General features: G+C 40.0%; 1 long non-coding RNA gene across 1 annotated transcript in view; it reads left to right on the top strand.

Moving 5' to 3' along the window:
• The window catches only part of LOC121521397, a 65,771-nt gene extending 60,318 nt beyond the window's left edge, over positions 1 to 5,453 (top strand). Inside the window, exon 8 of the long non-coding RNA XR_005992851.1 lies at positions 5,402 to 5,453. This is a non-coding gene — a long non-coding RNA (uncharacterized LOC121521397). The remainder of the gene's footprint in view (positions 1 to 5,401) is intronic.
• Positions 5,454 to 15,010: the final 9,557 nt, after the last annotated feature.

Raw genomic sequence — 15,010 nt, forward strand, 5'->3', positions numbered from 1 at the left:
TTTATTTTTCCTGATAGAATTGTTGATTAGTGTTGCACCTGGCATTTAATGCCCGGGCAGCCATGTTTGTTTACAGTTGAATTCAAACTGGTAAACAAGAAAAGTGGGGAATTCCACTATAAATACAAGGCAAACCTCAAACACTGCAGAGTTGACAGAGCAGATCAGAGATCATCGATCAGCAAGAAGTCTTCAAACTTTTTGATTTCTTGTCAATTATTCAAACAAAGAAAATGTCTGAAAACACAGAGACTAGTTCAATGAGCTGGGGGATCTGATGGATATGGCGGATTAAAGAAATGGTTGATACAATACCTGAGACCAGCAGCAATCAGGTCCAGACTGAAGAAGTCACAACAGAGGAGCAAGATAATACTCCTCAAAAAATTGAGGAAGAAGGTCCCAGGCAGCACCACAATCACTACCAGGGACCCCCTCGTCCACACTACCCCTACCACGGACCCCCACTACCACCATATGCCTACTGTGGACCCCCTCCCCCATATTACCACAAACCCCCTTATCAGCCACACAGGGGTCCACCCTGGTCCACCACACCATTGACCACCTCATCAACCATACGGACCCCCTTGCCAGCCATACCAGGGCCATGATCGCCCTCCTTGGATACAGGACATAGAGAGTCCAAAGAGTAAGCTCAGAGACCGGACTGGCAAACTCAAAGAGGTGTCCCTTGAGCTGAAAGACGTGTCCTCCAAGCTGGAAAAGGAGAAAGAGGCAAAAGCAAAATTAGAGACTGAGAATGACACAAAAGAGAAGAAGATCAATGAGCTCCTCGAGGTGGTGAAGGTGGAGAATAACAGGAGGATGGAGGGTGAAAAACAGATCAGGATGCTGAAGGAACAGCTGAAGCACCAGAATCCATCCTTCACAGAGGTAAACTTTGGCCTTTATCCCTATAAAACCAAAGAAGAGCTCATCAGTGTCATTGAAGCTCAGAATAAAAAGCTCCAGGACAAAGCCTCAGGGATTTCACTCCAAGACAAGACCCTGAGGGCTCAGAAAGAAGTCCTGGAGCAGGAGACCAAGACCCTGAGAGCTCAGGAAGAAGTCCTGGAACAGGAAAACAAGACCCTTAGAGCCCAGAAAGAGGTCCTGGAGCAGGAGAAAAAGACCCTGAGAGCTCAGGAAGATGTCCTGGAACAGCACAACAAGACCTTGAGAGCTGAGAAGGAGGTCCTGGAGCAGAACAAGACCCTTCCAGAAGAGGCCTCCAAAAAAGAAGCCAGCACTGCCATGCAGCTGAACGCTTTAAAGGGTCAGCTGCAGTTACAGCGCGATAAAATAAAGGTTCAGAGGGGCCCAAGAGGCCCAACAGGACATGGAGAGGGAGATGGCAGACCTCAGCTGGAGATTTACATGTGGGACTCCAGTGGGACTCCAGTGCGGTGCCTCCCACTCAGGACAAGGAGGAAGTGAGGTTTGATGAGGATGGAGAGTCATATTTGGTTGAGAAGACTACTGCAGAGGTCATCAAACCAAAGACCAGCTCATGTCCAGCCTCCAGAGCACCAGAGGAGGAATCAGTCGATACTTAAAAAATACAAGAGCTCTTGGATCTTGTGTCTTCTCAGAATGACCGATTGAAGGCTGAAGTGTCGAGGTCTTACTCCCTGCAGAGAAAGGCTCAGAAGGTCCAACAGAAGCTGATGGACCAGAGAGACTCTCTCAAGAAGAAGATATCGGTCCTCCAGAGAGAAGCCTCTAGAAAGGACACTGATACCTCCCTGCAGAAAGAGGCCTTTACCAGTCAGCTGCAGGTACAGACCTGCTATGGTTGTGACCTGGAATTCCAACTGCAGACTGAGAAAGACAACATCCAGGTCCTGCAGAGAGACCTTGAATATGTGAGAGACCTCATTGCATCCAAGACCAGTCATCTGCAGGCTGAAACGTTGAGGGCTGACACTCTGAAAAACCAACTACAGGGTGTTAGTCTTCAGCTCTCAGAGGCAGAGGACAGGAACCTGATGTTGGAGCAGAAAATAAATGAGGAGACCTCCAGCAGAGATGCAGTCAACGAGCGGCTGGAGAGCAAGCTGGAAGAGAAGACGTCCTGCTGCATTGTCCTGCAGAGAGAGGTGGACGAATTAATAAGAGAGGCAGAGGACAACGTCTCATCATGGAGGAAGTTTAAAAAGGCCCTCACTCCATTATATCGGCGCCAGTACAAGCTGGAGAAGAGGAAACAAGACCAGCAGCAGAGAGTGGCCACACTCAGCCCTCTCCCTCCTCCAGATTCCCAAAGGCTGTTAACAGGCCTGGACAGGACAGTGGGTCATAGGAAGTCCTGATAGATAGGACGTAGCTTTCTGTCTGTCAGGGCGTCACATGTGTGTGTGCCACTGTGTCTGTGAAGGGTTTTCTCCAAGAGCCCCCCCCCCCCCCAAATAAATAAATAACATTAGTTCAGAGTTTGAATAAAAATGTTTTAAAGTGAATAAATTCTTAGAATAGACTTTCTGTACTGTACTGACAACTGTAGAGTGTAAAACGTCCATATATACTGTGATTTTTATCTATGCAATGTCCACCTCATACCACAGAAAAGGTGTTCACTTATTACTTGGATGAGGACGGTAGCCCATGATGTCCATATTACAAACATACAAACCTAACACCAGTAGAAGAAGGGGGGTTGTGGTTTGAAATGTTCTACATTTTTGAAGCAACAGATGTTTTATTTCTTTAACAATGATGTTGAATATTTTCATCACAATTACATTTGTTTTTAGGCCCAGGTGGTTTTGTGGTTAGGTTGTGCACCTTTTACACAGGCGGCCTGGGTTCAAGATGAGACTCTAGCTCCTTCCCCACTATCTCTTTTTCCAACTCTATCCACTTTCCACCTCTTGAAGTAATTAAAAAAAATGGCCAAATATATACACTATATGGACAAATATTTGGCTTTCTGACCATCACGCCAACATGGACTTTAAAGACATTGTATCCAAATAAATGTACTTAAATATGAACTTGGTCCCCCTTTTATAGCTGTAACAGCCTCCACCCCTTTTTGGAGGGTTTCAACAAAATTTTGGAGTGTTTCTGGGGGATTTTGTTCCCATTCCTTCTGTAGAGCATTAATGAGGTCAGGCACACCATCACAAATACAACCCCTACTTTCCCTGTCAAGCACTTGTGTGGCCTACAGACAATCATAACTGTTTGGACTTTTAGTTCTTGTTTTCAGGTGAGTCAATGCTCGATGCACTTCCAAGAAACCTAATCTCTTTGTTCTGGGAAGTGTTTTCTCATTCTGTTCTATTTCAACTATCAAAATATTACTCACTGTTGCTATTATAGTAGAAAAATAAAATAAAATAATGTTTAATTTTTGTGCTGTACAGCAGCTTAAGTCAAGGTCCCCAATAAGGGGGGACAAAGGGGAGAGCTCTGTAGGGCCCAGCCAAACCGGGGGCGCTTGGGGGTCAGCAAAATCAAGGTCCATTGTAAAGTTAAGCTGTGATTACCATATTTTATTTTATTTTTTACCTGAATAAGACCCACTTTTATCAAAACAAAAAAAATTTTTTTTAATTATGCAGTAGTGTATGTCCTTCAAAATCCCCTTTCCTAAAAGATAATTAAGATTAGTTCAAATTGGCAAAATGGGTTGAAAGTGACAAAATGGGGTTAAAAGTGAGTGACAAAGTGGTTAATGGAGGCCAAAAATAGGTTGAAAGTAGCAGAAATGGGTTTAAAGGGGCAAAATTAAGAATAGCAAATAGATAATTGTGGTTGAAAGTGGCAAAACTGTCATTAAAAAGTGGTTAAAGGGGATAACAGTTGCAAAATCGGTTAACTGGGCAACACTGGGCAAACAGTGGCAATAATGGGTTAACTTGCTGGTAAAGTACGTTTAAAGTCGGAACAGAAAGGGTTACAAGTAGGAAAGTAGGAAAGAACTGGAAAGAGATGGGCATTAAAAGGTGGTGAAAAGGGGATCACAGTGGGAAAATGGGTTAACAGAGTCCACAATAAGAGGCCAAACTGGTCAGAAAAGGTCTTGAAATAGGATTTAAAAAATGTCAAAAATGGGTTAACAATGCCAAATTGTGTTTGAAGTGGCCAAATTGGATTAAAAGTGGCAGAGAAAGTGTGTAAAATTGATTTAAAGTGGCACCAAGACTGGCACCAACGCTACTAAACCAACACACATACATTGATACTATCAATAAATCACAACTGGAGAAGGCCCATTCTGTGGGTTTGTCAGGGGCCCAGCAAAATCTGTGGGCAGGCCTGGCTTAAGTAATGAAGTTAACATCAAGGTCAGTCAAATTAGAAAAAAAAAAAAAAACTGCTCAAAATCTACTTAAAAAGACCCAGAACCCTGTACCCCAAGAGACATGCCTTAAAGCAATCACTTCTGCAGAAACTTTTATCACTGCACTTCACCATCATGATCAGAGAATTATTCCCCTCTGTGGATTTCTAGTAACTCCCTGAAAAGCTTTGAAGCCCTGTCATTCCTACCTTCTTGCCCTGTAAGGGCTATTAGTTGGCCAGGATGTTACAGTTGGTAAAAATGAGGTTATAATGGCCAGCATCAGCCCGCTCTCTTTGATCAGCAGGCCAACTTTTATCATAACGGGATGTTTCTTAATCAGATCTGTTCATGTGCACATTCCAGCGCACTCATTCATCTATCCACATGGACTCAGAAACACAGTTTTCCTCTAAATTAGTACCAGAAATGTGCCAATGTTTGAAGTTTGGGTCCAATGTGACAGCCAAAGGTTGTTCTCTACCACCAGTGGAGCTAATCCAGCCAGGGATAATTGTATTATGTGTTAAAAATCAGCAGAGTGACTCATTCAGAGTTCTTCTCACAGATATAAAGTGGGGTAAAACACAAGTGTCACTCCATAGATAATGAGCTTAGTTATAGCGGATCTGCTGCTGGTAAACTGTCAAAAACAAGCAATGTACACCAAGCATGGCTCCAGGCCAGAGAGTCCACATATGCACAGCTGTTCTGTGTGAAACCTAATTTATGCTGCTTTTTGCCATGTAGCCTTTATTAAACACACATATGTCGTTTTTCTACAGACCACTGGCACAAAGGAAGTTGTGTTGGTTGCTGGTGGTATTTATCCGACATCTGAAGATAATGCGAAAACCAGAGCTGCTGTGTACAAACAAACGGAAAAAGACTTTTTCTTCATTTATATAAAGTGCATTCAAAGTATTTAGACCCCCTTTACATTTTTAAAATTTAGGTCTGTTGCAGCCTGATGCTAACCTGACACGCCAGATGGATTTGTTTCACTCATCCATCTGGGAAAGCTTCAACAGGAAACATTTGAGAAAAGGCAGAGGCTTTGAAAAAACTCAGTGTGATTGGATGAACGTTCTGTCTGTCACATCTCTACAGGCCAATCAAAGCAACAAAACACGTGATGTAGCCGCTATCGAGCTGCGTGTGCGCAGCCACTGAGGAATGACGCGAAACATGGCAACTATAGACATGTGAGTACTTGACTTTTGTCGTTTTTGAAAAGAAAACAACTCACTGCTGTTCGTTGTTCTTCTTTTAACAAAGAAATGTTGTCAAGTTCTGATAAAACTTGTGCTTTAGCAGCATCCAGGCTAATCTCTTCCTCCATAACTGCACCAGCTCTTGCTGCTGCTTGTTTACGTCACGACTCTGCTGCACCTGAAAGTACTGCCCCTCGTAGCTGATTGGTCTTGTCACTTTCTAATCAGGCCCGAACGGTTCAGATGGGAGCTTTGCAAGATGGCCAGTGAAAAACAAGGAAACAGGCGTATCCATCTGCTTTGCAAGGTTAGCCTGATGCTATAGTCATTTAAATGCATTTTTTTCCTCATTAATCTACACTCAGTTCCCCATACTGACAAAAGGAAAATAGAATTATAGAAATTTTAACAAATTGATTAAAAAGAAAACATTGACATAAATATTGGGACCTTTTACTCTGCACTTACTTGAACCATCTCTGGCAGAAATTACAGCCTCGAGTCTTTTTGAATACGCTTGGATAAGCGTTACACTCCTGTGTTGTCTTGCCTGTGTGCTGAGGGTCATTATCATGTTGGATGGTGAACCTTCTGCCCAATCTGAGGTCCTGAGTGCTGCAGAACAGGTTTTCCTTGAGGGTATCTATTCTTTCTCCATTCAGCTTTCTCTCAACCCTGTTGCTGAAAAACACCCCCACAGCATGATGCTGCCCTGACAGTGCTTCACTGATGGGATGGTACTGGACAGGTGATGAGCAGTGCCTGGTTTACTCCAGACATAATGTGTAGTATTGACCCTTTGCTAAGCCCCTCCCTAAAGCGGCCACTGTCCAATCCGAGGTTAGTAACCATACACGGGAGGCCTGACAAGCTTTCAGCAGATGCTAGTGTACCCCTTACGAAACCTCTAAATGTTTACAGTGGGGTGTTGAATTTTTTGCTTTCACAAAGCCAATAAACGAGTGGAGAGATGTCAGATATGACTAAAACAGCGTGGAAGACTGAGACTGCATGAACAGAGGCCTGGATTTAGTTTAGTTTGCAAATGGCTAATGTTAACATGCGTATATTAAAAGCTAACTCAACATTAGCTTAAAATGTAATCATATCTTCAGTTACTCTGCTGTATAAGAGCAATGTTGTTTCATTGTTTGTCCTGATGGGTCACATATTTCTGACCGACCAGAGTCACAGACCGTAAAAACCAAGATTGATATTAAACCTTAACTGTTGTTTCCTTGTTACAGCCTGCCTGTTACACAGAACAGACCGTGAATATGGCTGTTAAATTCATTATTTCTTCTATCTGTATGTTAGTTGTTAGTAGTTGAACATAATGAGAAACGTGATCAGCGGTCTCTTACATACATACACTTCATTGCAACATCCTCGCTGCTGCCTTTAACAAATAAACACCAGCACTTAGTTTCACGTTAGCCTGTCAGCTATTACCATACAACAGCCACATAACACCCTCCAAAAAAAGCAAAGCGGCTGCTTTGTGTTCATGTTGCTAATCTGTATGCAGTCCTCCCAATTTCAGCTTCCATCGATTAAATCAAAATCCATCCATACTGTCGTTTTCCTGCATATTTGTCAGTAGTTTTGTTTCAGATATTTTTATTAAAGAAAATGGGATCTTCACATAGCATCCACAAAAACATTTTGCTTTTTTCTTTACACAAACAAAAGCTGTCAAGGCCTGACATCATAGTCAATGGTATCAGTAAGGTAAGTCATCTCATTCTTAGTAGCAGGCAAAAATGTCTTCCTAAGTACAAAATGAACAACAGAACAATAATAAACAGTTCTCATCCCGGCCCCAACCTCAACCCACACGCAGTGTCACCTGAACCTATATGTGCAAAGTTAAATGGATTATTCAGCTCTGCAAAAAGGAGATTAATGGGTGCCAAATATACATTATACAAATATACATGCCAATAATACATTACTACTCTTGGAAGAGTCCTGGTTGTGCTTAACTTCTTCCATTTGAAAACTATGGAGGCTACTGTGTTTTTGGGAACCTTCAGTGCAGGAGAAATTTTTGTGTAGCCTTCCCAGGATCCTGTGTCTGAGCTCGGCAGGCAGTTCCTTTGACCTCATGCCTGTTCCGGTTTCCACCAACTCCAAGTGGAAATATTTGACCCCTAATGGCTCACAGTGTTCTTCCATGTTCTTCTTTGTTCGAAGTAGGCATTTGTAAGTAACCTAGTTAAGGTTAACTACTGAGCCAGAGGTGAACAGCTCCATGTTATGCTTTAATTTGTGTTTTTTCTACTTCAGCCCTTGTTTGGATAAAAACAGACTTTTGTTTTGAAAATCCCCTGAGAGTACTTATTTTAAGTTTGGACAGTAACTTCACTATAGATCGGAAATTGATCAGGGGAATGTGAACATCAAGAAGGAGGAAAAAAGTGGAAGTTTAGAACCCTGAAAAGGCATCAAGCTCTTGTGGTGTTTTTGTGGCTACGATGTTTTTCTGCAGTGAAATAAAGCATCAGTTAAAGAGTCCAACCATTTTACAGGAGGTGTGCTACTTTGTTTCCAAAATATTAGTCATTATTAATCAGACATTTGTGTTAAAAACAACTCCCCTGGACCCCTTTTTTCGTGCATATTGGTGCCTTACCAATAACTGTCTAAATTTGTTGGACTAAAATATCTTGCATGTGTCATCCAGACCTGGATCTGTGGTCTTCCTGTTGCAAATTCTGGAAAACTTAATTGATTTCAGCATTATGCCTGCATAAAAGTGTTTACATCAGAGGATTTATTCATCATGTTTTGTGCTGAATGTATATTAAGAGTGGCATTTCTCACTAAATTGTTCATGCCGTCAAATTGTGACTGTGCTGCAAGGAGAATAAACAAGATGCTCCAAGAATCAATCCCTCTACTGCTTGATCTTAATTTTTAACAGCTTCCATCTTGATTTGATGAAGCTTTATCCGGAGTATGTCATGAATCAAATAAGATTCCATAAATAGAGACAGAGCCAGAGTAAAAGACAGAAACAAATGTCAGAAACAAAGTGACTGGAGGAATTTCACAATGAACATCTGGCTCTGGATGGGGGATAAGATGTTCCTAATGTCACTCTTCACTGTGATTTAAACACTCTCATATTTCTATGAAGTCTTTTGAAGGGATATAAACTTTATTCAACAGACTAAATCATCTCAATTTTCCCCAACAGCAGAGGTGCTGTAAAGAGAGTAAAGCTGTGTCACGCCTGGCTGTGATTTCACAGTCAGCGGCCATATTGGTCAGAGAATAGAGGAGGTTTTTTTTTTACACTGAACCTCAGTACTCTCTCCATCCCTATGATCTTAACAAGTACGTCAATGGCTCTGTTGTTTATTTATTACATTCTCTGAAATGTTGTAAACAGGCAGAAAAAGACAGACATGATTAAAATCTTGGAGTGTGTTGAAATAAAATGCTGAATTTGTCCCAAATTGATGCACATCTCACAATATCCTTAAAGTATTGCTGGAAACAGGTCAAGTTGTTATTCCATGGATCTGTTTACTTTGAATCTGGAAATTCAATTGTAGACTAAGTTGATTTTTTCAAAAGTTCCACCTTTCCTCCTGTGTTACCAAAAACCTCCCTGTTCTCAAGGCCAACCTTATACAAAATGCTGAGTCATTCAGTGAGTCAACAACATTTAAATATGCTTGGTTCAGCTACTTGAAGGTCATTATCTGCATTGCGTTTTCTCCCCAAAACATGTTTATGAATACAGTACTGTAGGAATATGCTAATGTGGCAAAAAAGATGATAGGTTATCATTTTTGTTGGAACAATGGCTTCTGTTTCTGGTGAAGAGGAAAGTGATTATGAATTTAAGATTTCAACATAAAACTTTAAAATCCATCTTAATAGGTCCAGTTTATTAAAGACTGCTTAAAATCAATACAAAAAGTAAACCAGAGTAAACCCCTTGACTTCAGAGGAGTCTGGTTGCAGACTGCAGATCTCAAAAGGTTCCTCTCCCAGACCACCACTGTGAGAGGTCGCCTCGGTCATAAGGATGATGTAATTTGCCAGTATGTTTTATACTTTTTTTTTTTTTCTAATAAAATCACTGTCTTTCATAATGGTGGCTTTATCTTTGTTAACTTTAGCTAAAGCTAACTTTGCTTCACTAGCTACATAGTAATGTTACTTTGTACGCTAATGTAGCTACGTCAGCTTTAACCGGGTTTAACCGAGTTAAGTTTGATCAGATTTTATTTTAAAAGTTTGAGCATGTATCTTTGTTCTGACAGAGGCTGCATTTTAGCATGGTGATCTGCAAGGGGGGGCGTCTGAGATCTGCAGTCCGCTGCCAGACTGTCATGCTTGATTTAAAAACGTCTAAAAGGGCTATACTGTTGACGGTTGACGGTGGGGGGATGGCATGTTCATGGGAGCTGGACTAGGGCGACAGAATCAGGGTGTCCGCGGGGTCTTAAAAAGTATTAAAAGGTGATAAATCAAAATTGCCAAATTTAAGGCCATTAAAAGTGTTAAATGTGGTTTTAGAGGTATTATCTTTTGAAAAATAGGTATTATTTTTTCAGGCTATGAGGTGTCCTGATTGAAATTTTATCTGCTAGAGTTCACGTTAGTTCGTTTAAATGTGGGCTTTAGCATGTCTGGCCGCATAATTGAAGATCCTTGTCTCAATCCTAAAGTCTCAACTTTGTAGGATATGTTTGATAACGTCATATTCAGTGGTCATAAACACGTTGCACGCTCAGCTGGGTAGCCAACTGGCTGGCTTATCTTCAACGTCCAGACAACCATCGTCGTCATGGGCAAATGCAAGTTTTCTGACAGCTGGGTGGAAGACCCAGTGTTTAAGGACTGGCTCAGGCCTGTAGTAGGGAATAACCAGCAATAGAGATTTTATGCAAATGATGCAAAAATGTAAGTGTCAACACGGGTATCCATTTAAATATGACATACTTCTCACTAATCCCTGCTTGCATCAATGCTGACGCACCACACTGCTGCTGGCAAAGCCTGACCTTCACCCCAGCCTCCCGCTTTATAGCACAAAGCTTGTTGCACCCTCACAATCAGATTCATGCTACTATGTATGCATTGCCTCTGAAATAATTTCAGTTTTCAATACACATTGCCAAAAATGTATCTCTCCATATGGGGTTTCTAGCTATGCATTCCCTGGAAAGTCAAAGAATGCTGGTTGACTTACCCAGTTGGAGAATCTTTAGAGCAGAGCCTTCTCTGCTGAGTAAAACTGCGAATCTGTTTAGCAATAAAGTGGTTAAATGTATGATGTGTTCCTGACTGGATGTGGGTTACAATATAGAATGATTTATTGCTTGAATTTAATGAAAAAAAAAGAGGATCCTAATGATAATTGCTTTTTAAATTGCAATCGCAATATCAGGTGGAAAAAATCGTAATCAGATCATTTTTACAAATTGTTCAGCCCTAGTCTGAATTCTTGGCAGAGTAAGAAAAACAGATTCAAAAGAAATGAAAGTGCTTTGTTTATGTTTTCACAGAAGAAGAGATTTCATGTTCTTGTTGCATAAATAGAAAAACTTTAAAGTAAGGAATCTTCACATGTCATTTTTACCGATTTTTCTTTATTTTTAAAGCTATTCTAACATATTTTATAGATATCATAAGGTATTTCTTTGCACCACATGGGGTTGTAAATGTGTAAACGTGTCTTATGCAGCTTTGATAACTGGATTTATCATCTCCTTGAGTGTCTATTATTCTCCTAACTGTTGTAATTTCAGACCTCTGCTAATGCCAGTCTTTATTCTGCTTTGTCTTTCAGCCAGACATCACTGTTTGTTGTTTCCTCTTCCCATCTTTGTCTCTCCAGCTGGCTCCTGTGTGATCTTTTGCATCAGTGGTATCTTCCTGTCCTTTGCCAACATTGAGTCAGCCATCTTTGCTTTCCTCAGCCTGTTAAAAGGAGCCCACATCTCTGACTGGATCACCCTGTATGTGCTGACGGTGAAGCTCTACCCCTCTGACAAGAAGCAGGAAATATAGGCCGGCCCTGAAAGGTGGAGGGGTATGAGGTTTTTTATGTTGTAGATGAATGCAATGCAGTTGAAACAGAATAAACGTTAATTAAAGTAAAACCCATGAAACATGACTGAGATAAAGCAACAGACCAGCTGCTTCCTGTTGTATTTCAGGCCTTAAAACAATCTTTGACCTGTTAGCAGGTGTTTCCATAGCAATGATAAATATTGTAGGTTAAGACAACCATTAAAATAAAGAATTTCTCAGGCTTTGAAAACTGATGCAGATATTGAGATATGTGGGTAAGTATTCAGTCAGAAATTATACAAAATAAAATAGTGTTACTCCTGTACTTATAATGAGGCCTGTATTTGTACAGTCATGGAGATTGCAGCATAGATAGCTTTTGGACAGCCAGACATTTGGTCATAGCTTTAATTTTATAAGAACCCAGAGATTTCTTCCAGTTTCATTTTGCTTTTTAGGTTGAACTTTCAAAGTGTCTTTTCTTCGGGTTCAGTCATTGGTAGTAGAAATATCTCATATATAAACACACATACATGTGCATGCGTTTAAAAATACACAGGAAACTATGAGGTAGATTTTGCTGTGTGAGAAGGCAGATGCCACCACCTAGTGTCACATTTTGCTATTGCATGAGGATTCAGTAGAGCAAGATTTCCCATAAACTGGCACTGAAAAATACAAAATATATATTTTTTAGTAGAGATAAAAGTCTGTGTGATAAACTATTTTTTATATAAATTTATGCAGAAAAGAATAAAAGATTATCTTTTTTTCAATTCTTTTCACTGTATGGTGTTAAAGTGCTAATTACAAGAAGAATCAAAATTAATCTAGAACAATGTGATGTGTCAAAATAGTTTTATATTTACTGTGATATAGTATTGTGTGGAGATGTACAGTTTTGATGTGCATGACTGAAATTTCAAAGATAAAATAATTTCAAACAATGATGGTATCTGTCATAATGTAACCGGTGTTCGGTGGCAGCTGTGGATCAGTGGTAGAGTTGGGATTAGATTTAGGGATTTGAACCCCAGTTCCTGCTATCCCATGCTGAAGTGTACCTGGGCAAGATACTGAACCCCAAAATGCTCTGACTGTTGTCAGATTACCTAAAACTGAATGACGCTTTAGGCAGCAGTCTCTACCATCAGTGTGTGACTGGGTGTGACCACAAGTGGGACAAAAAGCATTTTAGTTGTCCGATGACTAAAACAGTGCTATACAAGCTAAAATCATTTTATTATGTACCATATTCTTTTGCACTTTCTGAATGAATAAAATTGTGTTACTTTTGGAAGACTAAAGTGCTTGAACCTGAGATTTTTATGAAGTTTCACGTTATAGTGGCTATGACGATAGATGGACTGTTAGGCTCAACAGCTCACCTCTGAAGTGGAAAATACAAAAGTGTATGAATATGGTGCAGACATCTGCAGATCATCTGATAGCAGATCATAACTCTGCAGAGAGATGACTGCTGCTGACACAGAGCAGAGGAATCTGTGTGAGTGTATAAACGTGTGTGTTTGTGTGTGATTTACTGGAATATCCATCCCCTAAAATGACAAATTCTCCACTTGAATGGACAGGCCTCTGATATAGTATTTTAACCCTCTGTGCTCCTTTTTATTTAGGTTTTGATTCCCAAAAAGCCTCTTTGCAATGATGGAAAGTTACAGGACATGTTGAGGCAGATTGATTTTGGTCAAAACAATCTTGAGCTCTGATTCATCAGAGTCCTCTGACCTGGTTGGACTGTGTCCAGTACTTCACCATAAACCTGTACTTACTCATTGATAGTCTGATGAAATGCAGATTCTTTACTGTAATATAGCACTGTATAATTATAATTAGATATTTTATTAATTTATGGGGCAGCTTTGGAACTGTGATGGTCTTTAATCTCTCGATCAGAAGATCAGGTTTGATCACAACTCCTGATGCCGATGTGTCTTTGTCTGATGTCCATGTCTGCTGCACCAGTAGTGAGTGAATGTTTGTGAATGAGATGAGTTAATACTGAGGGCCACTAAATACAGCAGCAGCCCCCATCAGTGGGTGAATGGGTGTGAGCTACTGGGTATAAAGCCCTTTCACTCGCCGAATGACTAAAAAAGCGCTATATTTTTACTGTTACTCCTTATAAGTAAAAAAAAAACTAAGGCGTTGTTGTACTTGAAATATTGACTTATAAAAAGCTGCAGATGTCTGGGTGTGATTAGCTAATAACACTATATTTATTTGTTGTTGTGCATGGTGACAACAGCTTACATGAATGCTGAAAAATAGTAGAGCCTTTGTAAAAGTTGTCCTTATGTGATTACTGCTTTGAAACCTCAAAATATAACCTGTCAAAGCTAATCTTGTTATATAGACTTTTCAAGCATTACAAAATGCAAATATTTAAACAAGACTCCAAGAATAAATTTGACAATAAAGTACAAGTATTACAAAATAACTATTATAATAGTGTCTTACTCAACACCTGGACATATAACGTTAGTTAATGCAGAATTAGGCACACTAGCATGTAACAGTGGACAAAAGTATCAACAAATACTATTGTAAAGGTTGATGGCTGCGTTTTAAATGAATCATGCCGGGATTATTTGTAAAAATAATCCTATTCATGGCTTGTTTTTGTGTTTTGTTTTGTAAAAGCATGTTTGAATCTGATATTATGGACGTTTTTAGATAATAACTGGTTAAAGAGAGGTTGAAAACGTTGAGTCACGCCTAGGATGAATCAAATGTTTGTCTTTCTGCTCAGCAGCTCTGAGCTCTGCTGCCAATAAATTACAAAACTTCTGGAAAAGTCCTCAGGCTCAGAAGTGACAAGCTGGCTGAAGTCAAAGGCCAAGATGACAGGAAATGCACTTGAATTACAAAATAAAAGCACCAGGGTACTTAAAAGTGAAGGACTGATGAAACGGAGTACAACAAAGAAAAAATGTATTAGCAGGTAAATTTCTGATGTTATACTGAATAAATGAATGAAAATAAATGGCAGAGGTGATTTTAAAAAGGCAAGCTATTACGGAATATTTTATCAGAGCAATAGCACTAGGGTTACACACTGAAAATAAATGAGATGTTTACATCGTTCTGTAACATTTTCATGTATGACACAGAAAGACAGGTTCACTAAGACTTGTTAATACCTTCCCTGATGACACATTTGGATTAAAGTAAATCAGATGTTTTTAACACTGGATAATTTTTCTTTGCCTTATCTTTTATAGTTATCCTTTAATTCCAATGCAAGCTAAGCTAGTTAGCATAGCTGCCAAACGGTTGTTGCCAAACGTTCCTTTCTGACTTCACACACTTTGATTCAATTTGACGTTTTTGTTTACTTCCCCCTGTATGGCTGTTGTTTTGTGTAAAACTTTAAAGATATTTGTACTCAGCCTCTCTTTTGAAGCCTACAACAGGAAGCTAACCTATGTTGTCGGTGTTTTGACAG

The sequence above is a fragment of the Cheilinus undulatus genome, linkage group 14, assembly GCF_018320785.1.
Source record: "Cheilinus undulatus linkage group 14, ASM1832078v1, whole genome shotgun sequence".
In the NCBI taxonomy this organism is placed as follows: Eukaryota; Metazoa; Chordata; class Actinopteri; order Labriformes; family Labridae; genus Cheilinus; species Cheilinus undulatus.